At 45.0% G+C, this 26,888-nt stretch overlaps 1 protein-coding gene across 8 annotated transcripts in view; it reads right to left on the reverse strand.

The window, feature by feature from the left end:
• The window catches only part of LOC135504397 (extracellular sulfatase Sulf-2-like), a 181,339-nt gene that overhangs the window by 116,632 nt on the left and 37,819 nt on the right, over positions 1-26,888 (reverse strand). For all 8 annotated transcript variants that reach the window (XM_064922963.1, XM_064922965.1, XM_064922964.1 and 5 more), the window contains one exon: positions 25,968-26,035. The gene's annotated coding sequence lies outside the window, so the exon portion shown is untranslated. The remainder of the gene's footprint in view (positions 1-25,967; positions 26,036-26,888) is intronic.

A 26,888-nucleotide genomic window follows, 5' to 3' on the forward strand; every position in this document is an offset into this window, starting at 1 on the left:
CACAACTCAGTTAGTTCAAATACATAAACATTTTGGTAAAGCATTAGATTTATCAAAGGAACATAAAGCCAACGTAGTCTCAGAGCATTTACGAATGATTCTGTATGTAAATCCAAGACACTCAATTTAGCATGATGTGGGACGTTTCATATGGTATGTATTCATTTGTGGATGTCCATCGTCCATTTGGTATAATATGTTAAGAATTACTATTTGTATGATATATAATTAATTGCAAATCATACAATATGTTCCGAATTTGCAAAAGGTATATGTTACAAATTCCAATTGGTTAAAGCTAATATTAGCTAGGTGGCTAACGCTAACATTACTAGCTGGCTAACGTTAACTAGGCTAGGGGTTAGGCTTAGGAGTTAAGGTTAGGGTTAAGGATAGGATTAGGAGTAAGGTTAAATGGTTAAGGTTAGGGGAAGGGTTAGCTAACATGCTAAGTAGTTTCAAAGTGGTACGTAGTTGCAAACAATGTTCCCTCTAAGCTGCGCAGCTCCCTTTGGACTCCTGCACAGAAGAAATATCAGCTTAAAGTTCACCCTGTTAGTTAACACTATCAACGTTTCCCTTTACTCTGGAAATTGTGATTGAATCAGGGCATTGTTAGCACCTTTCAATGCAACATACCGAAACAAAACCAACTATGCATGAGATTTTGCTGTAGGCAGAACACGTCGGAGTAGGATTCTATTGCATTGATAGGCACTTCTCAGCCCCTACTCTACACAGACCTGTGCGCCATAACGAATCAGAGCTGACGTAGGCTTATATGCAAATTGACCATTGCCGTTTACTTTGAACTGATCTGTGTTTTCCAGCATGAGCGGTTCGCCGGTAGATGCTGTTGTTGTGTGCACATTTTGTTCATATCTTTTGCTAGTAAGTGAGTTATTTGCACAGTTATAGATAATTTTTTGTCAGCAATAAGGGAGTGATTGTTTCCTACAAGACCACAAAACGTGTACATTTCTAGACATCTTTGAAAAGCGAGTCGGGTAAAGAGCTATTTTTGTCTGAAAGGGGCAGTGTTGTATTTGAGGCAGGCTTGAATAAGCTAAGTAGCCAATAGGCAGAGGGTAGTTTCTTGCATCAAACACAGCAACATTTTCAGTCACCTCCTGGACAAGTGGATAAACAGGTTAATGTCAAGCCCTGCATGTTTTTTTTTTCAAAAGTCTCATGGAACTCAAGGAGCTACTGTTTGCTGAATGATAGAACAGCTATTTCCATCTTGAAATGTTATGAGATGCATTTTCTCCATTGTTTTTGATGGTAGGCTACTCTGGAAGGCCTACATTGTGATCAAATAGCCGCAGTAGTCTACCTGGCCAGTTAAAACTGTAAGCGGTTACAGCCTCAGTTTTCATAGTAAACATGCGCTGGAAGATTCACAGAATTTTCACAACGTTAAAGTTTGCACCTGAAATTTGCTCAGTGGCATATTTTTTTCCAGGGAACATTGGTTGCAAAGTTGCTAATTATCTAAATGCTAGAGTTGTCTGTGATGAGATTTGAACACACCTTTTTTTGAGTTGCTAGACTTTCGCGTTATATATCGCTTTTTGCCTTAAGTAACATTTTATCTTGTGTAACCATACCAAATGTAACATATCATACTAATTTCAGTGTCCCTGATTTACGTTTACTATAGTACGTCTAGTCTATCAGAACAGTCTGATAATGTACACACACGTTCATACACAAACTCACAACCACTTGAGATGTGTGAATGAAGGTTTATGGCCAATTTAGTAGCCTGTTACCAATCAACCAAAATGAATTCCAATTGCGAACAAGCACGGTTGGCTTTGTTGTTGGTGCAGACCTAATTGTCATGCATGGAACTATGCTAAACACACAGGTTTTGTTGCTTAATTCTCCGCTGGTGTTGTGAAAGCTTCATTAATTATCATCCATGGGCATTGTACCATGTGATTGAAAAATATATTGCATTTTACCTTCCTGACAATTCAATTACTGCCTCTCCCTCCTGGCATTTGTTTCCCCTCTTTCTTATTTTGGTTTTGTATCAACAGCGCCATAGCAACTGATAGTTGGGTAGGGTAGAACAACCTTTCAGATTCCACCTGAGCTTGTCTCCTCACAGTGTTACATAGGGAACCGATTCCCTGTTTCCCAGAACCTTGTACCCTAAATAGAAAGACGGATTTAAGAATGCTATTATACCATATCATAATGCCTCCACAAACGTGCAGGGATTGGGAGGCTTTCGAACAGGCCATCTGTGTGAGGGGGACAAAGGCTTGCATGATGACTGAGGCATTGTGGTTCTGACTACTGATGCTGCTGTGGATGAGTGAGTGATAGGGAGTGACTGTAGATGGAGACTGGCTCTGGTTCCCTCCTCACCTAGGTGGTCCGTGTCCCCCTGAAGGCACACACCTCACTGGGCTGCTAATGATGCCAGTCCCTCTACTCCCTCCCTCTCTCGCTCGCTCTCCTGGAGCTCAGCTCCCATGTAGTGTCTGCCTGAAAAGTCACCTTCAGCAAATGGGGGGGAGGCTATTCCACCTCAAGGAGGGGTCCCTGAGGAGATGAGGAAGCAAGCCTCTCGCTTCAGTTGTTTACCACTCCCGGAACCGCACACGTTGACTTCAATGTTTTCTACGAATTTAGATTGTGGTTTATGTTTTTCCCCCATGATTATTTTATCGTCTCCCTTTAAAGAGAGCCATGCGGGTCGAGCTTCATTGTTCTGAATCTACTGTTGTTTTTCACCAGGCAGCCAATCTGGTCTTACTCCCAGGTCACAAGGTGTTCAATAGGCCTGCTAATTGGCTGACCACGTGGTCTGACAGCTCCCCCGTGATTGGATAGAGGAGATTGGGGACCTGTTCAGACACAGGATGGCCAAGCTTGTTTACGACCCAGAATAGCCCTGTGATTCTGAGACTGAAAACCCCCTGAAATAGGTGTGGTCTCTGGGTCTGTGCTAAACATGGCGACTGGTGAGAGGTCAATGATATCATTAAAGCAGAGTGTATATCTTGCTACTGTATGTTTTAACTGAATAATACCAGATCTAAAGACAGAATCTAAATGAAACAACGTGAGAGTGAGGTATAACCTGTAACTCATTATTGCACAAGAAGAGATTACAGATCAATGGTATGTTAGAATGGGTGTGTTAACGACCAAGATGCCAAACAGCACTGTTACAAAATAAGCTGTCATGCAAGCACATTAAAGGGGGCGTCATAAACTGTCATTTAAGCACACCTACGCTCTCACCTTATCGTCACATCGTTAGCCTTTTCTCGTGAAATAAATTAGTTCCCAATCTATTTCCATGCTCCTCTTTTCCCCAAACTCACTGTCCACCTCCCTTCTGTTGCTCTCCCCTTTCGTCCTGCATATCTATTGGTCTCCCTGTATCTCTCTCTCTCCTCCCTGTATCTCTCTCTATATCCTCCTGCATATTTCTCTCCCCTCCTGTTTCTCTCTCCCCTCTCCTCCCTGTATCTTGCTCTCTTTCCTCCTGCATATCTCTCTCTCCCGTCTCCTCCCTGTATCTCTCTCTATATCCTCCTGCATATCTCTCTCTCCTCTCTCCTCCCTGTATCTCTCTCTATATCCTCCTGCATATCTTTCTGTCTCCCTGTATCTCTGTCTCTCCCCTCTCCTCCCTGTATCTCTCTCTATATCCTCCTGCATATCTCTCTGTCCCCCTGTATCTCTGTCTCTCCCTCACTGCATTTTAATTATTATTATTTTGAGTGTGCAGCCAGTGAACGCCTCCATGAGTCAGCCCTCCGGGGAGCTCCGCCAGATAAACCAGAGAAATAAATAAATATGTCCACAGAAACTTAACCAAGCTGACAGGAAATTAATGATATCTCCCAGTCTTTTCTTCTCTCTCCTGCTTTTTTCCATCTCTCTCGGAGGAGGACGTGAGTGGCGTGTGAAACACTCCCCTCGAGCTGTGTTTGCTTTCTGAAAATGGCAGAGGAAGAAAAAGTGGTCGTTCAGAGCCTTCCTGCCTGTCTTAAAATGACATAATATTTTCTCTTCAGAGGAGAAAGAGAGGGAGAGAGAGGAAAGCGGGCTGGCCGGGGGAGCAGTTGCGGCCTGAGGGGGTTGTTCAGACTGAGAGGACAGGGAGGGAGCGATCTCACTCTCATCACCCTCACCCCTTGCCTCACCTAGGGCCAGTCTTCATGTTGACAGTAATAATGACTCTGACACCAACCTGGATTACGCAACACACAACAGCCCAGTGCGCTCCAATTACCCGGCTATCGGCCCTTTGAACCCACCTAATTGCTCACTCTAGAAGATTACCTAAACTCCCAATTAGAGACATGTTAAACAGCTTGTCTAAACAGAGAGACGTGTGAGTGCCGGGAAGGGAACTGATTCACAGCTATTTGGGGCCGCTGGTGCATCTCTCTGTCTGTAGTTCCTCATCTCTCCATGCTTCCTCTAACTCTCTCGATGCACAAATACTCGCAAATAATGCCATTTCTATTTATTATTATTTTTTACTTTATTTATAGATTTTCAGATAAAACAGCAAAAACAGTACAACCCCTCATTCTCCCATCCATCCATCCATCCATCCATCCATCCCTCCCTCCCTCCCTCCCTCCCTCCCTCCCTCCCTCCCTCCCTCCCTCCCTCCCTCCCCCCTCCCTCCCTCCCTCCCTCCCTCCCTCCCTCCCACCCTCCCTCCCTCCCTCCCTCCCCTCCCTCCCTCCCTCCCTCCCTCCCTCCCTCCCTCCCACCCTCCACTCCACTCCCTCCCTCCACTCCCTCCCTCCCACCCTCCACTCCACCCTCCCACCCTCCACTCCCTCCCTCCCTCCCTCCCACCCTCCAAAACTATGCAAGTTACTCTAAGTAAAAGACAGGCTCTCCATGCATTGTATTAATGGGGGCCAGATTAAGTCTAACTGTTGTCAGGACCCTAGCACAGCGTACCTAACCTTCTCCAGAGACAGAGATGACATCACCTCCTCAACCCACTGCATAAAGGAGGGAGGCTTTGCAGACTTCCAGTGAAAGAGGACAAGGCGGTGAGCTAACAGCTTTCACATTTAACTGATGGGTGGTAGCATTCTGGGAGTGACAGGGTTGGGGCTAGCAGTTGCATTCCACATATGTGAGAATGCCTAAAAAAATGGGGTCCCAGAGGCCACTCAAAGATTGGCATGACCAAAACATGTGTCCCACAGTCGCTGGACTCTGGTGGAATCTCGAACAATTGGGGTCAACATGTGGGTATATTTTTGCCGATCTGTCATTTGAGTAATGTAGTCGGTGCAAACCTTCAACTGAATAAGCCCATGCCTTGTGCAAAATGATGACGTGTGGATATGTTCAATACTGTTTTGCCACCTATGTCTTGCTCCCATGCAGATTTTGCATTTGCAAAGGAAGGCGGATTAATGTTCTGTATTATGTCAAATAATCTAGAGATTGTGCCACTCAGATAAAGGTTAAGATCAAAGCACCTCTCGACTGGACACGAGTGGAAGGGAAATGATTTTTGGCAAAGCTGCGAGTTTGCAGGTATCTAAAAAAGTGGTTATTGGGAATATTATGGTCAACCCGAATGTATTATCAACAAATAGGTCACACAAAAACACCAGACCACTCCTATGCCATAACTGGAATGCCGTGTCAATCTGTGATGCTGGGAAGAGATGATAAGATGTTAATGGAGAGAAACCGCTTGCTTGTTTAAGGCTAAAGTGACTACGGAATTGGGAACAGATTTTAAGGGAGTTCTTAACAATGGGATTCTAAATATGGGTACCAAGGTTCATGGGCAGTGGGGAGCACAGGAGCGAGACAGGAGAAGTTGGAAGGCTTGACTGTATCTCCATGATGGCCCAAGTTGGGCCGTCCTTGTTTTCAAATGTAGAAACCCAATAAACACATTGAGATATATTTGCTAACCAGTAGTAGTGTAAAAAAATGGGAAGGCCCAGCCCACATGCAGGCTTAGGTCTCTCTAGATGTACAGTTATGTCGGAAGTTTACATACAACTTAGCCAAATATATTAAAACTCAGTTTTTCACAATTCCTGACATTTAATCCCAGAAACAATTTTCTGTTTTAGGTCAGTTAGGATCTTTATTTTAAGAATGTGAAATGTCAGAATAATAGTAGAGAGAATTATTTATTTCAGCTTTTATTTCTTAGCATTGCCTTTAAATTGTTTAACTTGGGTCAAACGTTTTGGGTAGCCTTCCACAAGCTTCCCACAATAAGTTGTGTGAATTTTGGCCCATTCCCCCCGACAGAGCTGGTGTAACTGAGTCAGGTTAGTAGGCCTCCTTGCTCGCACACGCTTTTTCATTTCTGCCCACAAATGTTCTATAGGATTGAGGTCAGGGCTTTGTGATGGCCACTCCAATACCTTGACTTTGTTGTCATTAAGTCATTTTGCCACAACTTTGGAAGTATGCTTGGGGTCATTGTTCATTTGGAAGACCCATTTGCAACCAAGCTTCAACTTCCTGACTGATGTCTTGAGATGTTGCTTCAATATATCCAGATAATTTTCTTTACTCATGATGCCATCTATTTTAAGTCCCTCCTGCAGCAAAACACCCCCAAAACATGATGCTGCCACCCCCGTGCCTCACGGTTGGGATGATGTTCTTCGGCTTGCAAGCCTCTGCTTTTTTCCTCCAAACATAACGATGGTCATTATAGCCAAACAGTTCTATTTTTGTTTCATCAGACCAGAGGACATTTCTCCAAAAAGTACGATCTTTGTCCCCATGTGTAGTTGCAAACCGTATTCTGGCCTTTTTATGGCGGTTTTGCAGCAGTGGTTTCTTCCTTGCTGATTGGCCTTTCAGGGTATTTTGATATAGGACACATTTTACTGTGGATATAGATACTTGTGTACCTGTTTCCTCCAGCATCTTCACAAGGTCCTTTGCTGTTGTTCTTAGATTGATTTGCTCTTTTCGCACCAAAGTACGTTCATCTCAGGGAGACAGAACGCTTGGTCCCATGGTGTTTATACTTGCGTACTATTGTTTGTACAGATGAACGTGGTACCTTCAGGCATTTGGATATTGCTCCCAAGGATGAACTAGACTTGTGGACATCTACAATTGATTCCCCCTCCATGCTGTGTAGCAAAGGCCTTGAAATACATCTACAGGTACACCTTCAATTGACTCAAATGATGTCAATTAGCCTATCAGAAGCTTCTAAAGCCATGACATCCTTTTCTGGGATTGTCCAAGCTGTTTAAGGCACAGTCAATTTAGTGTATGTAAACTTCTGACCCACTGGAATTGTGATACAGTGAATTATAAGGTAAATAATCTGTCTATAAACAATTGTTGAAAAAATTACTTGTGTCATGCACAAAGTCGATGTCCAAACCGACTTGCCAAAAATATAGTTTGTTATTTAACAAGAAATGTGTGGACTGGTTGAAAATGAGTTTTAATGACTCCAACGTAAGTGTATGTAAACTTACAACTTCAACTGTACCTTTCTCATTGGTTGATTTGACTTATTCCAAATGAAGTTGGAAATGTAGCTGTCCAGTTGTTTGAACATTGACTTTGGCAGAAAAAATTGGGATCATTTGTAATAAGTACAAAAACCTAGGTAGTACAGTCATTTTAATAGAATTAATGCGACCTGTTAATGAAATGGGAAGAGACGACCACTGAAATGAAATACTGCTTAGTGAGCTCCAGGACTGTTTTGAAGTTATGTTTAAACAGAGCCTTAAATGAGCGTGTGACCTTTATCCCCAAATAAGTAAAGACCTGATGCTCCACCTTAAATGGGAAGTTGTCCACCCAATTCCATCTGCTAACTGATTCATGGGGAGGAGGACACTTTTCGTTAGGTTTAACTTGTAACCAGAGAATGTCCCAAAACCTTGTAGCATGTCCAAGAGATAGGGTATAGACTCCCCAGGGTTAGATATGTATAAAATAAGATAGTCTGCATATAAGGACACCTTGAGAGTTATGTTGCCCCTTAATATTCCCTCAATCCTCTCCTGCTCCCGCAGGGCGATAGCAAGAGCCTCAATAGCCATCTCAAATAGGAAAGGGGATAAACAGCAACCCTGCCTGTCCCCCACCCCCCCTGTAGAGAGGGAAGTAGCTGGAGGTAACAGTGTTGGTGCGAACAGAAGCCACTCGGGACGAGTACAGAATCGGGCCAAACCCAAATCCCTCTAGTACTGTAAATAGATATTCCCACTCAACTCGGTTGAAAGCCTTTTCAGCATCAAGAGAGATGACAACCCCTGGCTGTAGAGTTGAGTGGGCAGAATAAAGAACATTAATTAGCCGGCGCATATTATAGAAAGATTGCCTACCTGAAATAAATCTGTTAATTATATTAGGCAGTGAGTTAATTATATTAGGCATCACTGTCTCTAAACGGCACGAGAGGAACTTAGGGAGAATTTTATAATCGCAGCACAAAAGGCTCATAGGTCGGTATGAGCCACAGTCTAGGGGATTTGTGTCTTTTATAAGCAAGAATGAAATGGCAGTTTCTGACTAGAAAGGATTTCATTGTACATTGAGCTGAGAATATGGGATAATTTAGAGTTTAGAATTTAGAATGCTTTATAAAATTCAATAGGGGAGCCATCGGGCCCAGTGACTTTACCGCTCTGCATGGACTGGATTGCCAGAGTAGCTTCATCATCACTTATTGAGGCATCCATGTTGGTTTGTTCATCTGAACTGAGGTAGGGGCTGTCCAGATTGTCTAGAAATGCATGCATACGAGATGTGTAAGGAAGTAAAGAAAAGTGCAGAATATAATTGTTTAAATTGATTGTTGATTTCTTTGGGATTGGTAGAAGTTAAATCAGCTGCAACACAGATTTCAGGTATGGTGCTGCTAGCAGCGGATTGTCGAAGCTGGTGAGATAACAACTTGCCAGCTTTCTCTCTGTGTTCAGATCATTTTTTGCCTCGACTTAAACAGAAGCTGCTCTGTTTGTTTGGTGGAAACATTGCCAAATTCCGAATGGTGTATCAGTCTCTCTATGTAGAGTTCAGGAGTCGGAGAAGAGGCATACTGTATCTGTTGTCTGTTGTATCTGCTCCGACAAGCATTTGGTGCTCTGTTTGTTGTCATACGCTGTGTATGAAATCATTTGGCCCCTTAGATATGCTTTTAATGATTCCCACACAGTAGAGTGAGACACATCAGGGGTGCAGTTGATCTGTAAAGAGACATCAATGTGAGTTGATTTACAATATTGTTTTACGATCCTTATATGCATATTGCATAAGATACCTTAGATAACTGAGGTGTTTCCCTCCAGAATCCATTCCCTAGGTGAACACTTGATTAAGTTCGCCCTGGATAGAGCTCCACGGAGGTTCAGTTTAACATGGTGGAATTTTGCTCTGGTCTAGGTGAGGTAGATGCAGCCTTCCAACAGGGGTCCAACGTTTTCTTCTGGGTATTTTGTTGTTTTTAGCTGTTTTTTCTTCTCTTTATATGTTATTAACTCTGACCTTTCAGCACAGTGGCCATGTGATCGTACTGACATTCATTTCTGATTACTGTGACTACGCCTAATTCACATACTCTAGGCTCCACATGCTTTATCAGCTGGGACGTGAGAGGAATTAACCAGGTGGTCAAGAGTAGCCGAGTGTATGCTCATCTCAGGTCCTTAAGCAGTTTAGCTATGAACAGGGTAGGCTGCATTCTGCCTACGGTCTCAAGTCCCTCCCTCACGCCGAAAATGCGATCGTTCCCTCGGCGCTGTCAAGTGAGCTTGACGACATCTGATGACAGCCGGGTTGACTTGCTCTTTCAGTGTTACCACTTTGTTGGAGTAAATATTTGATCCATCTTTCAGGCTATTCAGACGGGTGTCACGTCTCGCCAAGTCTTCGTTAACGGAGTCGATTTCTAATCGCCATTTGTGCAGATACGTCAGTGGATAATGACTCCACCTTAGCCAGCACAGTCTGTTCAGATTTAATGTTAGCCTCCATTAGCATGGCTAGGTCGGGGGGGGGGGGGGATCAGAGTCTGTGTCAGGTGAGCCCGAGGCTTCAGCAGAGGCCTGCTACTTTGTGGCCCGTGGCCGTTGTTGTCTCGACATTTTACGATTAAAATGCCAAAAATGTCAGGAAAAAAAGTCAGATTAAATTATGTTTGATTCCAAATGAAATGTTACAATGTTAACACGGTGGGGGAGGTGTTGGTCAAGTATTAATAGTAAATTGTTCGCCCTGGATCTGAGCCCCGAGGAAACGTGTCTTCACATGTTGCTGCTCACCAGCACCCCCCCCCAGCCCATTTCTATTTTATTGTCACAATAAAAATCTATATTACATGTCCTAAGTTTCCTCTCTATGGGGTGAAAGGGTTTGATATTACGAGATGTTGGAGCAGGGGTAGTCGGTGTACGTGAATGTGTGTAGAATGCTAAGTAAACCAGGTGTCACTAAGAGAGTTTGAAATAGGGACAGTCCTCGTTATAGAAAGACAGTAAACAACATTTTGAATACAGCTTCCTGTATCGGACACGACACACCCTGTGGCCTTCAGTACCTCCACCCTCTACCCCACTGAAAAACCTCCAGCTACACCCCTGGCATACAAACACACACGACCACCACCTGGGAGCTCAGGAAAGGACTCGTTCTTACTTTTCCAAATGTAAGAGATGGAGACCGGCACACTGTCAAAAAAGAGGAACTCTCCATCTTTCTCTTATACCACTTACTGTATCCTATGACACAGTTTCCGTGCTGAAGGTGCTGCCAGCGTGAGCTGGAGCGGTGGCGTCAGCGGCCCATCGTCCACACGCCTCTTCCCCTGATTAGAGGGTCAGAGCCGAGGATCAGGGGTCCGGAGAGAGCCTGAAGCCCCTCTAACACAACCCTTTCCAGATTACCTGATACGTGCTATCAGGGGACAGAGATAGTTGATGACACTCCAAGAAGGCTGTTTCTGATGGCCACGACATTGGTAGAATGGAGACCCTGGGCGTCTGATCTACACACAGACACAAGGGCAGGCACTTTATGGTTATGTTGGAAAGAGAGGGGGTTGGAGTGAGAGAAAGAGGGAGAGAAAGAAAAAAAGCACATGAACTGCAGCAAGCGAAGAAGGACAGAGGGGAGAGGTCAGAAGGGTTGGTATTACTCATCCTGGGGGAAGGTGGAAGGCGATTGTCTCATGGACTGACAGTGTGTCTGTGATCAGCGACGTCTCCGAGGTATGTAGCATTTGCACACAGCATGATACTGAGCCACTACACGCTCCATTTAACTCCTGGCCCAGCCAATCCCTTCCCACCCAACAGAGCTATGAGCTCATCCATCATGCAGGCTCACCCAGCCCCCCCAGCCCTCTGGCCCCCCAGGCCAACCTTGAAACCAAACTAAGCACCAGATTAAAACAGAGCTCGCTACATCAAACAGCAAGGATTCATAAGAACACTTTTTTTCCTAAAACAAGATTCTCTTTTTTGGTTTGAAATAAAAGCTGTTGCTATTTCTGTTTTTTTTTACGATGCGACAGCTGCATTCTGCCGTGCTTGGCTGCCACCTTGACAGCGCCATGTTGATGTAATACAGGTGGTGATTGGCTGGTGGTTCCAGCCATCCAATAAGAGGGCCAGGGCTGCATTGGGCCAACTCCACTCTCAAGGGAGAGGATGGGGGCTGAGTTAAACCAAGGCCAGGATTCAATGTTCCCTCAACAGTGAAAAGCACACGGACAAAACATCAGACCAAATCCAAAACTACATTAAGAAACAGGGCACATGGGAACACTTAGCTTATAACATCATGACTTACATCTCTCTCCTCCCTCACCCTCATCTGGTTCTTGGATGAGTCTCGCAGGCAGCTCAATTCATTTAGAACAAATGCATTTTTAGGAAATGGTGCAATATTCTGCTGAAAAAGGTATCAGCCAACCAAGGTGGCTTTCATAAAACACATGTTCAGTAAAAGTCTGGAAAGTCTGATATGGGGATTACTGTGGACTAAGCTCATTTTCCTACACATGCTCAGACTCAGTCACACTGTTTTATTAGGAATGAGGATTACCCTTTGGATTGGCCTCCTCGAGATCTACAGTGCTCCTTCCTACCTCCCTTTCTCTCCTCAGCCATCTATCAGTCTTTTTATGTCTCTGTCTAACCATCTTTCTCCTGTCCCATTCTCCTGAGAGGAAAGCTTCTCAAAACGATGGTCCCCAGGTGTACAATGCGGCACTCACTGGTTCTGTCAGAATGGCTATATAGTGTGACCTTGCACCACATTTATTATCAAGCAAGCAAACACACGCACGAGCGCACACACCCCTTCTCCATCCACTACTGACGGCACATCTCAGGTGGACAGAGATGAAATGCCAGTCAAAATGTCAGCTTTACAGCAGATTTCCAGCACAAATTCTCTGCTGTGTAAAGCAAAATAACCGAATAAAGTCACAGGCAACACACCGCTGTAGGAAAATACACATTGTACACAAGCTTGACACAAAGCCACTCATGGGCATATAAAACAGTGTGAGGTGACCAACATGTGAAGCTACTTATTAGGGATTGTGTGCACGCACACACGCACACACTGAATGAGTGTGTCTCAGCTTAGCTGTCAGGGTGACGAAGAGCTCGGACACTTCAGGAGAGCTCTGGGAGCAGAGAGCTTTGGACCAGGGGAGAAAAATGCTCAGGAGGAGAAAAACAAAAGGGATGAAATGATAGGAGAGAAACAATTTGATAACCTGAGTCCCTGAGTGAAACGCCTCTCGCTGTGATATGTCTACGACTAATGTTTGTGCTCTCTGGAAGCAAGGCCATCGCTTTTAAATAATACCGGCCCTATACAACACAGCCAATATGATTGTTTCTGCTGACTGTTAGGCATGGTCCTAGCAGCCAACAGCAATATATATCTATTACTCCACTCAGCCACAAAACAAGCTTTTGATTTGGGCTGATAGCGACAGGATAATAGCTGGAGAAGACGACGGGCCTATTGTGAAATATCTAGTGATAAAGAAAGAAAGCAACTTTGCATGGGTATTAGAGGGGAATGTGTTATTTATTACCCTGCGATGGACGGAAGGCAGTGAGAGAAGAGAAGAGCAGGTAATGAAAAACAGCATTTTCATCTGCTTCACACCCACTTTAAAACATATCAGACAGGTTCCACATTTAATATATATACAGAGCGAGAGAGAGAGAGAGAGAGAGAGAGAGAGAGAGAGAAACAGAGACAGACAGAATCATCTAGAATGTCATTGTGTGCTGTAGCGATGAGTAAGGGCCTGGCCCGAACCATGAAAAACAGCCCCAGACCATTGTTCATCCTCCAACAAACGTTACAGTTGGCACTGTGCATTCAGGTAGCGTTTTCCTGACATCCGCCAAACCCAGATTCGTCCATCGGGCTGCCAGATGGTGAAGCGTCATTCATCACTCCAGAGAACACGTCTCCACTGCTCCAGAGTCCAATGGCGGTGAGCTTTATATCATTCCAGCCGACGCTTGGCATTGTGCATGGTGATCTTAGGCTTGTGTGTGGCTGCTCTGCCATGGAAACCCATTGATGAAGCTCCCAAAGAACAGTTATTGTACTGACGTTGCTTCCAGAGGCCGTTTGGAACTCGGTAGTGAGTGTTGCAACCAAGGACAGGCTATTTTTACTCACTACGTGCTTCAGTACTCGGTGGTACCGTTCCGTGAGCTTGTGTTGCCTACCACTTTGCAGCTGAGCCGTTATTGCTCCTAGACATTTCCACTTCACAATAACAGCACCTATAGTTGACCGGGGCAGCGCGAGCAGACATTTTACAAACTGACTTGTTGGAAAGGTGGCATCCTATGACGGTGCCACATTGAAAGTCACTGAGCTCTTCAGTAAGGCCAATCTACTGCCAATGTTTTGTCTATGGAGATTGCATGGCTGTGTGCTCAATGTTATACACCTGCCAGCAGTGGGTGAGGCTGAAATTGCCGAATCCACAAATTTGAAGTGGTGTCCACATACTTTTGTGTATATAGTGTATATCCCCTATTACAATTAAACGGTTATAAATACTTAAATACAAATACTTCTGCAGTGTCCTTCCTGAAGGTGAGCAGCTGCAGATTATATCTGCCAAGGATGGGGCATTGCGATGTTTTTTAATAGGAGGATGTGCAGCTATGTGGCTGTGGGAGGAGAGAAGGACCAGGAGGACCAGTTTCCTGCCAGCCTGAGACAGGGGAGTATGGCACGGCCACAGCCCCAGGGCAGTGAGGGGTACGGTGGGGTGGACAGACCCAGCTGAGGGCCCCTGAGTGTAATCAGCCACAATGGATTCTGGATTTAGAGTCATACACTGCTCTCCTCAATCAAAACCAGGCTTCAGATCCAAGGTAAAAATAGCCACAGGTCAGTGGAAGACAGAGGACGGAGCAGAGACATGGAAAAAGAAAAGGCAGGGGAAAGGAAAAAAAAGAGAGGGAATAGAGAGATAGAGAGAAACACGGGCATGTTTATTATGTTCTGCTGGTACAGTACTGTAGGAGAGTCCTGGGTTTTAGTGAGTGTGCCCGTGGGACTCAAAGGCATGTCTGTCTGTCTGTCTGTCTGTCTGTCTGTCTGTCTGTCTGTCTGTCTGTCTGTCTGTCTGTCTGTCTGTCTGTCTGTCTGTCTTTCAGGGACAGACTAGAGCAAGGGGCTGGCTGGGGGAAAAACAACACACACAGCATTTAATCAGTCAGCTCTTCCTGCAGGGCCCATTCTATTGAGACTCCAGAGAGAGGAGAGGAGGAGGAACACTGACTGGGAATAATCCTTGCTGTTTAATTACTAAAACAAACTCGGTTTTACCAAGCATGGTAGTTAAACACACGTCTGAACAGACAGATGGCTCAATGACAAACATCATTAGTCAGATAATGGGCTGTCCTCTTGTCTTCACCGTTACAGATCACACAGTTTTATTGCAGTTTTGCAGAGTCGGCGCTGCCATCTACTCTACTGCATTTCCTTGTAAGGGTTCTGTGCTGGTGTCAGCGGTATACAGAGCTACTCTCACGTCTCATCTCCTTGCCCGCTTGCTCTCTCTCCTCACCTGTCTTTCCACTCCTCTCCTCATTTCTACCTTCCTCTCATGTCCTTCTTTCCTCGGCTACAGGCATGACTCCTGGCGCCTCTGTCGCCCCGCTGAAACCTCCCTTCTCTATCTCTCCTCCCCTGAGGCAGCAGGCTACAGATGCCCCCACACCTCCATCACACCCTCCAGCCACAGAGCTAGTATCTCACATCTCTTCTCCGGCCCATTCAGTTGGTGAAAAGGGCGAGGGAACTTTCACTTCTCTGAAGGCACACACACCTCTACTGAGAGAGAGGGGGTAGAGAGAGCATACCTGTTAAATATATAATACATGACTCAGTTAGACCACAATAACACAATGGAAGGATCAAAATGAGACCACAAGTTTACTAACACTGCATGTTCCAACAGCAGGCAGTGTGTGTGTATGTGCGAATGTAAGGGTGTAAATGCAGCTCTGTAATTGAGCCACGTGAGATCACAGGGATTGAGGTGACACTCTTTGTTGTGCTTTAAGTGGCTATATATACATCTCCATGTAAAAACATAAACACTGGTCATTTTATATTGTGGTACGGGATTGTTATTGTGTGTTTTACTGAATTAAAACCCTCCTAGGCAGATAGTGAATATATTACTCATGGTCACTATCTCTCAATGGAAAGTTTGGGCTAGTCTGTAATGTGGGGCGACGCCAAATGGATCTGTGCAGTTCAACAGGTTCAGGGAAATGGAATCCATCAGACCAGCAGCACATCATGATGTCTGGAAACACTGTGATACATTCTGCAGGTGTAAATTAGTATGGACACCACCATGCTTTCCTCACTACCACGTATACGGCAAGTCAAGAGAATATCCTGCCATTGGAGCATAATAACCAGATGACAACAGAGAGAGGGAGGAAACAGACTATTATCCTACTGAGTCGGTCTGTTAGAGCTGTGGTGGCAGCCCTTTAATTAACTGTAGGGAAGCAGCAACACGAAAAAGCAAGGAGAGGAAGAGAGGTCTTTAATGTTTCAGCCCGCTGTCTCGCACATGACGAGCTCCGCTCCGCAGCTATGGCGACACCTCACAGCACTCTCCATCTGGGAATAATGCATCACCACTCCGCTCCGGAGGCGAGGCGTCGGCTGCGGAAACGTCGCAGACTCTTGGGACAAATGGGAAACTGTGGAGTGTAATTGGATTGTAAGTGAGCGAGCAACTCCAATATCTATCTGCCAATTATCAGCGTCTTTTTCAGAGGCGACAGCCACATTTTTGGGGGACAGATTAAAAAGACTAGATCAGGAGAGTCTTATTCTCCAGGCCTATTCTTGTGTGCCTTCCCAAAGTGAAGGGTTCCACTGACTGAATAAACCTCAGTTCATTTTTTATCACTAAAAAGCAGAGCAATTTTGGCTTTAATAGGATGTTTGTGATTGACAGGGGTTGAGGAGATAGGGAGACGTGAGTAGAGAACAGGAAAGGTTGAGAAACTTAGCAGGCTAAAAGTCACAGACTTAGTATATTGATGCAGGCTTGATGAACCAATGCCAGTAATCACTGATGGTGTTTGTTCATGGCCAGCACTTGACTATATTATTTATGTCAGCATACACATTTGGAAAATGGGGTTTTGGGGCATGTATTTGAGTAAACAAAGTGTAAAAGGTTTTGCTAATAAATCCTTAGATGAGAGTCTTTTCTCAGCCCACAACTGTCTTCCAATACCTCCATAACTCTACTCGAAATTTTACAGAGTAGCGAACAGCCATAAAACACTGTATTACACTCTACCACTCCTCCCCAACCCCCTATCCTCTTGTCCCAGGTCAGATGCACAGTGCACTACACTATCAGGTGTCTCAATGCTATCTGCTATCCTAATAACTGGAGCTAATGGACAGCCTCGTAAAGATACACTTAAATTAACTACCTTCTATTGCATACTTCAATGTCACTGTAGTGTCTTGATCCATCTGTGTCTCTCACTCCATCTCCATCTCTCTCGCAATTCCATTTCCCTCCTCCTGTCCTATCTCAGTAACGGTCAACTGTAACCTAAACAACCTGTCAACACACTCACATTAGCATGCACCCATGGTCTCCATTCAGATGGGTGCATTATGAAGCTCACAGAGGAGGGGGGATGGGAGGCGTAAGGGTGATGAGTTGGGTAGGGGGAACGGAGGGGGTAGTTGGCTACAGTCGAGTCTGGCGTGCAACATCTCTCACTCACACTCCATTCTATAGCTTCCAGTTCAGTTGAGGAAGCACTAGAGAGATTCAACCACTATCCAGCAGCTTCACAGAATGAACTGTACCACAGTACAGGTAGTCTACCTCATCATCAGGTGGTTCAGCAGCTCCATACGCTCTCCTTGTTTCTCTCTAGCCTATATTTCCCCTTTAAGTGCTTTAAGTGACTCTTAAGGATACGCCCCTTTTTTTTCAATTTTCGCCTAAAATGACATACCCAAAACGAACTGCCTGTAGCTCAGGCCCTGAAGCAGGGATATGCATATTCTTGGTACCGTTTGAAAGGAAACATTTTGAACTTTGTGGAAATGTGAAAGGAATGTAGGAGAATATAACAGAATAGATCTGGTAAAAGACAATACAAAGAAAAAAACAACCTTTCTTTTGTATTTTTTTGTACCATCATCTTTGAAATGCAAGAGAAAGGCCATAATGTATTATTCCAGCCCAGGTGCAATTTATATTTTGTCCACTGGATGGCAGCAGTGCACGTGCAAAGTTTGACTCATCCAATGAACATGAGATGGAGTCTGACATGAGCATTTCTGTTAAAATGTTGTATCAAGACTGCCAAAATGTGCCTAATATGCTTATTAATAACTTTTCATTATCAAAATGATGCACTCTCCTCAAACAATAGCATGGTATTATTTCACTGTAATAGCTACTATAAATTAGACAGTGCAGTTAGATTAACAAGAATTTAAGCGTTCTGCCAATATCAGATATGTCTATGTCCTGGGAAATGTTCTTGTTACTTACAACCTCATGCTAATCGCATTAGCCTACACTAGCTCAAACGTCTTGTGGAAAGGACACTGATCCCAAAGAAGTTTTTAAGGCAGGATAGCAGAGCTCTCCCTCTCTTTGCCAAGCCCCAGCCCCAGCTACCCTCATCTCTCTGGACCGGCTGTGGTCCGTGGCCTGGGGGGGTTGGAGGGTAGAAGGGGGAAGAGGGGGTTTATGGCAGTGAGAGGTGTGTCTGCGTCTGCCGGGGGCATTGTGCTGTGCTGCACCTACAGAACCAGCTGCTACCCTTCAGAGCTGAAGAGAAACCACTTTCTCTCAGAGACTCAGACAGAGCACAACACACTACACTGGACCAACTACGAATCGCTCCACTGAGGATTCAACAAAGGACGATTCTGACTGAAAACGTATACATAAACACAAAAACTAATAAACAAGACACTTTAAAAGGTGTCCACACAAATGTGGTGAAAAAAATACTGTAGTACAATGTAAGCAACAAAGTACCTTACACCCAGTCAAGTGTGTTAGCTACAGGCATGGTGTGTCCCACGCATAGTCCTGTAGATATACTGTAGGAGGAGATGAGAGGAGCTTCAGATGGTGCAGTTAAAGGATGCCCACCATACCTGACCCATGTGGGAGCGGTAGGTAGCAGGTAGCAGCCATCCATACCTGTTGCCTTCACACAGACACATTCCAGGCATGCAGAGGGTTATATCTGTAGGTGTGTTTCTGTAGCTACGGTATATAGTTGTGGGGAAATAGATGTCCTGTGTAGGAGTGGTATCAGCCCCTGTACCTGGGGTTATTGCAGACATATCGTTATGTGTTTCTGTAGCTACGGTATATATTTGTGGGGAAATAGATGTCCTGTGTAGGAGTGGTATCAGCCACCTGTACCTGGGGTTATTGCAGACATATCTTTATGTGTTTCTGTAGCTCTATTTGTGTGGGAATACAAGTGTGTTGTGCATGTTAACAGCAGTGGGGATCCTTCCATGTCACTGTGGACCATGGACTCAGTGACAATATGACAGGGGGGTTAAGAGAATAATGGAAGACTACGATGTGTGTGTGTCGCACATGCCTACGCACATGCAGGTGTACGTGCGTGCGTAAATGTCTGAGCAGTATGATTGTATGAGGGAATGTGTGTCCGTGTTGCTGGTGTGTGAGGTGTCAGCAGCGTTGCCGTGGGGATGGTCTCCGGGGTGATGGATGAGGTCCTGTCTCCACGGCAGCCCCAGCGCTGTGCCACTACCATGACAAATGAAGCCTCAGCTAATAAATCTGTACAGGTCCCTATAGTAACACAAACATCATGGCAGGAGGGGTCAGCCCTCCCCCGCCGGCTCATTGAAATACACACAGCATAGCAGGACAGGGACACTCAAAATCTTTCTCCTCCCCTGGTAGTTGCACCAGCCCCATGTAAATCAACCCTCTCCCCCCTCTCCCCCCTCTCCCCTGTACTGCATCACTGCACCCCCTATTCAGGCTAAGGCATCAGTCCAGAGGACAGGGGAACATGGGTTGTCCTAGTTTGTCTGCCATATACTGGGTGGACAGAGAGAGAACGCATCATAAATACACACACCCACAGGTCAGTAGTTCATGGGCTCTTGTTGAAGATCCATTGCCATTTATATTCTCAAACTGTAATAATATGATCAAGGTCCACTAAAAACAAGCCCTGGATCAATACATGTCAAAACATAACTGTATGGACACAGACACACACACACACGACACATCTCAGTTATTGTTATAGGGACAAACTTAGAAGACATGCCCCAGGGAGGGAGTTTCATTTATTAATTAATTTCCTCTACATTTACCAACCAAATAAATAAATAAATTTTGGACTAGTGAGCAGTGAACAGGGAAATGTGAGACTCTGAGAGAACATTACAATATTTCTGAAAGGAGCCTCAATGAGAAAAAAAAAAGAACCCGGTCAGACCTCATCTTCTACCACATAAAGACAATCTTATCCGACCCCATCTTCTACCACATAAAGACAATCTTATCAGACCCCATCTTCTACCACATAAAGACAACCTTATCAGACCCCATCTTCTACCACATAAAGACAATCTTATCCGACCCCATCTTCTATCACATAAAGACAATCTTATCCGACCCCATCTTCTACCACATAAAGACAATCTTATCCGACCCCATCTTCTACCACATAAAGACAATCTTATCCGACCCCATCTTCTACCACATAAAGACAATCTTATCCGACCCCATCTTCTACCACATAAAGACAATCTTATCCGACCCCATCTTCTACCACATAAAGACAACCTTATCAGACCCCATCTTCTACCACATAAAGACAATCTTATCCGACCCCATCTTCTACCACATAAAGACAATCTTATCCGACCCCATCTTCTACCACATAAAGACAATCTTATCCGACCCCATCTTCTACCACATAAAGACAATCTTATCCGACCCCATCTTCTACCACATGAAGACAATCTTATCCGACCCCATCTTCTACCACATAAAGACAATCTTATCCGACCCCATCTTCTACCACATAAAGATAACCTTATCAGACCCCATCCACTAGTTACCACATGAAGAGAACCCTATCTGACGTCATCCACTAGTTACCACGTCAAGATAAACCTGTCAGACCCCATCCACGAGTTACCACATAAAGACAACCCTGTCAGACCCCATCCACTAGTGACCACATAAAGACAACCCTGTCAGACCCCATCCACTAGTTACCACATGAAGAGAACCCTGCATGACCCCATCCACTAGTTACCACATAAAGACAACCCTGTCAGACCCCATCCACTAGTTACCACATGAAGAGAACCCTGTATGACCCCATCCACTAGTTACCACATAAAGACAACCCTGTCAGACCCCTTCCACTAGTTACCACATAAAGACAACCCTATCTAACCCCATCAACTAGTTACCACATAAAGATAACCCTGTCAGACCCCATCCACTAGTTACCACATGAAGACAACCCTTCAGACCCCATCCACTAGTTCCCACATGAAGAGAACCCTATCTGACCCCATCAACTAGTTACCACATAAAGATAACCCTGTCAGACCCCATCCACTAGTTACCACATGAAGACAACCCTTCAGACCCCATCCACTAGTTCCCACATGAAGAGAACCCTATCTGACCCCATCCACTAGTTACCACATAAAGACAACCCTGTCAGACCCCATCCACTAGTTACTACATAAAGAAAACCCTGTCAGACCACAATCCACTAGTTACTACATAAAGAAAACCCTGTCAGACCCCATCCACTAGTTACTACATAAAGAAAACCCTGTCAGACCACAATCCACTAGTTACTACATAAAGACAACCCTGTCAGACCCCATCCACTAGTTACTACATAAAGACAACCCTGTCAGACCCCATCCACTAGTTACTACATAAAGAAAACCCTGTCAGACCCCATCCACTAGTTACTACACAAAGAAAACCCTGTCAGACCACAATCCACTAGTTACTACATAAAGACAACCCTGTCAGACCCCATCCACTAGTTACTACATAAAGAAAACCCTGTCAGACCCCATCCACTAGTTACTACACAAAGAAAACCCTGTCAGACCACAATCCACTAGTTACTACATAAAGACAACCCTGTCAGACCCCATCCACTAGTTACTACATAAAGAAAACCCTGTCAGACCCCATCCACTAGTTACTACACAAAGAAAACCCTGTCAGACCACAATCCACTAGTTACCACATAAAGACAACCCTGTCAGACCCCATCCACTAGTTACCACATAAAGAAAACCCTGTCAGACCACAATCCACTAGTTACTACATAAAGACAACCCTGTCAGACCCCATCCACTAGTTACTACATAAAGAAAACCCTGTCAGACCACAATCCACTAGTTACTACATAAAGAAAACCCTGTCAGACCCCATCCACTAGTTACTACATAAAGAAAACCCTGTCAGACCACAATCCACTAGTTACTACATAAAGAAAACCCTGTCAGACCACAATCCACTAGTTACCACATAAAGACAACCCTGTCAGACCCCATCCTGTACTTACCACATAAAGATAACCCTATCTGACCCCATCCACTAGTTACCACATAAAGACAACCCTGTAGAGCCCATCCTGAACTTATCACATAAAGTAAACCCTGTCAGACCCCATCCTGTACTTACCATATAAAGCTCCCAAAGAACCCCTATTGCGTTGACGCTGCTTCCAGCAGCAGTTTAGAACTCGGTAGTGTGTGTTGCAACTGAGGACAGATGATTTTTCCGCACTACGCCCTTCAGCACTCAACGGTCCTGTTCTGTTTGTGTGGCCTACCAACTCGCGGCTGAACCGTTGTTGGTCCTAGAAGTTTACGCTTCACAATAACAGCACTTACAGTTGACAAGGGTAGCTCTAGCAGGGCGGTGGCATCCTATGATGGTGTCACGTTGAAAGTCACTAATCTCTTCAGTCAGGCCATTCTACTGCCAATGTTAGCCTATGGAGATTGCATGGATGTGTTGTCGATTCTATACACCTGGCAGCAACGAGTGTGGCTGAAATAGCTGAATCCACTAATTTGAAAGTTGTAAATTCATTTATTGCCACCGGGGGCCCGCCGGTGTAACTGCTAACCTGCTTTCTGACTGAACACTGTACTGCATGATTGTAGCAGGTTTAATGACGTGTTAGTTTTAGTAGTTCTAGTTGACTATGACGTTAATATATTAAGGTTTGGCTCGGAAAGGTTTTTTCGCCTGGTCACAGAGAGCCACAGGTCCACAGGCGAAGAGAACAGGTGATAGGAGGAGAGCTCGTAGATAGTTGGGAGAAGGAATTACTTGCAGCTGCTGGACTAATGATGACATCCTAGATCAGTTAGAGGCAGACAAACAGAGTGCAAGGCGGTCTAGAATCTGTCACTATCTGTCACCTTGATTACTCAGTTCACTCTACCTCTGCACCTATGTCGTAAACTTTTGTTCACAGGCTTGGTTGTAGCAACCTCATGATGGGTCCAGGGAAAACTCAAGTATCATGTAGTAGCCTTAACCTATTGACGTTACGTTGAGCTGGGTGAATCGAATATGGATGACAATCAAATACATTTTATTTGTCACATGCACCAAATACAACGTTAACGGGAAATGCTTATTTTACAAGCCCTTAACTAACAATGCAGTTAAGAAATGAACTAAAGTAAAACTTTTTTTAAGTAACAATAAATTACAATAAAATAATAATAACGAGGTCAATGTTAATAGTCTGGGTAGCCATTTGATTAGCTGTTCAGCAGTCTTATGGCTTCAGTGTAGAAGCTGTTAAGAAGCCTTTTGGTCTCAGACTTGGAGCTCCGGTACCACTTGCAGTGAGGTGGCAGAGAGAACAGTTTATGACTAGGGTGGCTGGAGTCTTTGCCCATTTTTAGGGCCGTCCTCTGACACCGCCTGGTATAGAGGTCCTAGGTGGCAGGAAGCTTGGACCCAGTGATGTACTGGGTCGTACACACTACCTTCTGTAGCGCCATGCCATCGGAGGCTGAGCAGATGCCATACCAGGAAGTGATGCAACCAGTCAGGATGCTCTCGATGGTGCAGCTGTAGATCTTTTCAGGATCTGAGGATCCATCTCTGCCAAATCTTTTCAGACATTGTCATGCCTCTTCACGACTGTCTTGGAGTGTTTGGACCATGATAGCTTGTTGGTGATGTGGACCCCCCGGAACTTGAAGCGCTCAACCTGCTCCACTATCCGGTATGCTGTAATAGATATAAGGCCATGCTCATAAAAAAAGAATCATCCTCCCTCATCTTAAATGGCAACGGCCCTCACTGGTACTGAGGGAACGATAAAATATTCCATAGTTGTTTTATGTCAATTTGACATCCATGGTAAGTGTCAAAATGAATAATTATGGGTTTCTGCAGCTCCGACACAAAAGTGCTGCACTATTGCTGAGCTAACAAACCCCTACAATATGGAATTGAAAAGATTTATCATGTTACCAGTGGAATGTTGCAATATGATGCAGAGCACTGATACTGTAATTCCCGAGCCTAAGAAAACAATTGCATCTGCCTGAGCAGGTTAGTGAGCGTAGCTCTCACAGAACGGGTGTGACCTGCCTGGAGAGCAACTGCCTACATACCGAACGTCCCTATGGGACAAGCTATGTGGAAATTGTTTCTCTAGTCGACAGAGAGCAAAAACAAACAGAGGGGAAAAGCTAATGATGTATCAGATCTTGGATGGGATGAGACGTTCCATTTGTGTAACCTGCTGAGTGAGCCTGATTTGTGGAGAAACTTTCCAGCTCTCTTATTGGCCAACACTAGGTAACGCAACAGAAGACAAAACAATGGGAGGGAGTGTGTGACTTTAATAATCTGGCGATCACTTTTTCTTTCCTGTTTATATATCTCTTTCTCTCTCTTTCTCTGTCTTGCATGAAATCAAATCAAGTTTTATGTGTCACACGCTTCGTAAACAACAGGTGTAGACTAACAGTGAAATGCTGACTTATGGGTCCAACAATGCAGAGTTAAAGATAAATAAATACACAGTGAATAACAATAACAAGTTCAAATACCATGGCTATATACCGGGAGTACCAGTACCGGGAGAAACACACACACAAACACACACACACATGTTAGCTTCCCTCTTACGGACGGTACTAAATATTCAAGACCGCAGCTGGAAAGTTTGGCATGTTGGCAGCATTTTTCATTTACGGTTTGATATGAACCTTTATAGACCCTGGCCATTTTTGTACATCAAGCTAATGTCCTTTTGACAAGGCATGCAGTTTTAATCAGAAGATCTGTCTCAAAGACTTGATTGGCACTAAGCACTTTGGCCACATGAAAAACACCCTATTCAACACAGGGGATTAAGCATGCGTCCCTGAGGGGCCCCTGTGTTTTGAATCAGCGTGGCAGATGTGTTGTTGCCTACCCTTACCACCTGGGGGGCGGACCGTCAGTTTTGCGTGCACCCTCAAAACTTGAGTCATCTTAAGCATTGTGTTGTGAGACAAAACTGCACATTTTAGAGTGGCCTTTTATTGTCCCAAGCACAAGGTGCACCTGTGTAATGATCATGCCGTTTAATCAGCTTCTTGATATGCCACACCTGTCAGGTAGATGGATTTTCATGGCAAAGGAGAGATGCTCACTAACAGGGATGTGAACAAATCTGTGCACAACATTTTTGAGAAATAAGCTTTTTGTGCATATGGAACGTTTCTGGGATCTTTTACTTCAGCTCATGAAACATGGGACCAACACTTCACATGTTGCATTTATATTTTTGTTCAGTATAGATATTTTGTCCAAATCGTGCACATTGTCTGAGAACATACTCCATCATTAATCAGAAATGTGAGCCTCCTGTTCTTACCCCTCAGCGGGTCCAGCTGTGCCACGCAGGGATATCGTCATGGGAGGGGGCGGAGGGCACACCCACAACACCCTAGATCCCACACCGACCATCAACTCCACGTCCCATTTTCACCCCTTTCATTCTTTACTCCTCCATCGCTCTTCCCCCTTTTCTCTCTCTCTCTGTCACTCTGACAAGCTCGCCTCTAAGCCAACCCCGCCCCCAGTGCTGACTCGGAGCACTGCCGTCGTCCGTCCATCCCCCTGACAAATTACTCTATTCTGTGTTGTGTGAGAGCGCAGAGTTGGCGAGAGCTCTCTGCAGCCACCACTGACACTGTCAGAGGGATTCAGCCTAGCTAGCAGGGGTGTTAAGACAGACAGAGACAGAGAGGCAGAGACACCCCCTCCTCTCATCAAGACCAACCCCCCCCCCCCCTCACAGCAGCAACCCCCCTGTCCCTCATTGTCTGTTCCTCGTCAGGACGCTACCCCCGTCACTCACCTGTCAATGGAAGGTTGTCTTCTCTGGGGATGTGGGAGTCTCTTTATGTTTGGAGAAGCGGCTGGGCTCTGTGAAAACAAGCACAAACAGAGCAGGGGTCATCTCACGGTGAAGGCCAACACAAAAGCAGAAGTCAGAACTAAAGCGCCTCTTTCTTTCCATCCTGTATACCCACCCCTCCTTCCCTCCCTTTCTCCTTCCTCGCCCAGGCTGCCAGTGATTTATTTCACCTACAGCTTGAGTCCCTTCTGCTTTGAAACAAGATGGTGAGAGAAAGAGAGAGAGGGGGATGGAGGGAGAGGCGCATTTACAATTTGCAATCAAAAGACTTCAATGTTCGCCTGTCTCTCTCTGCCCGTCCTTCGCCCCCCTCTCCGTCCCTCGCTTTTGCTCTTTTTCGCTTTTTGTCAGACTCCAGGTCTGAGTGGAATACTGATGTCAGGGTTTGAGAGCTGCAATTGAACAAAAAAAATGACTTTCTGCCCTCTGTTTTTCATGCTGCACTTTGTGCTGCCAATTCCCACTGCTGAAATCAAACTGAGCGGGGGGCTTAGGGGGCGGCGAACACAACCCTGCGACAAATAGCCTACGTTTCTGGACCTTTATAGGGCCTGGCTGCAGAGAGGAGGAGCAGGAGGAGGGAGGGGGAGCAGGGGGAAGAGGAAGAGAGGCTGGAGGGATGACAAGTTCATTCAGACAACCCGGGAAAAACAGAAACAATTACAGCTCTGAGATGGAGGCTGCAGCGGCTTAGGGAGATGGCAGAGCACAGACTTAATGTCACTTAGCTAGAAAGCTAATGACAGTGTGGGAACAGCTACACCCCAGGAAGAGAGAGAGGAAAGAGACAGAGAGAGAAATCTTTCCATCTCCCATCAGAGGGAAATGCCACTCCGTCAATCACCCTGGTTAAGTAATACA

This window comes from Oncorhynchus masou, chromosome 18, assembly GCF_036934945.1.
Source record: "Oncorhynchus masou masou isolate Uvic2021 chromosome 18, UVic_Omas_1.1, whole genome shotgun sequence".
Lineage (NCBI taxonomy): Eukaryota > Metazoa > Chordata > Actinopteri > Salmoniformes > Salmonidae > Oncorhynchus > Oncorhynchus masou.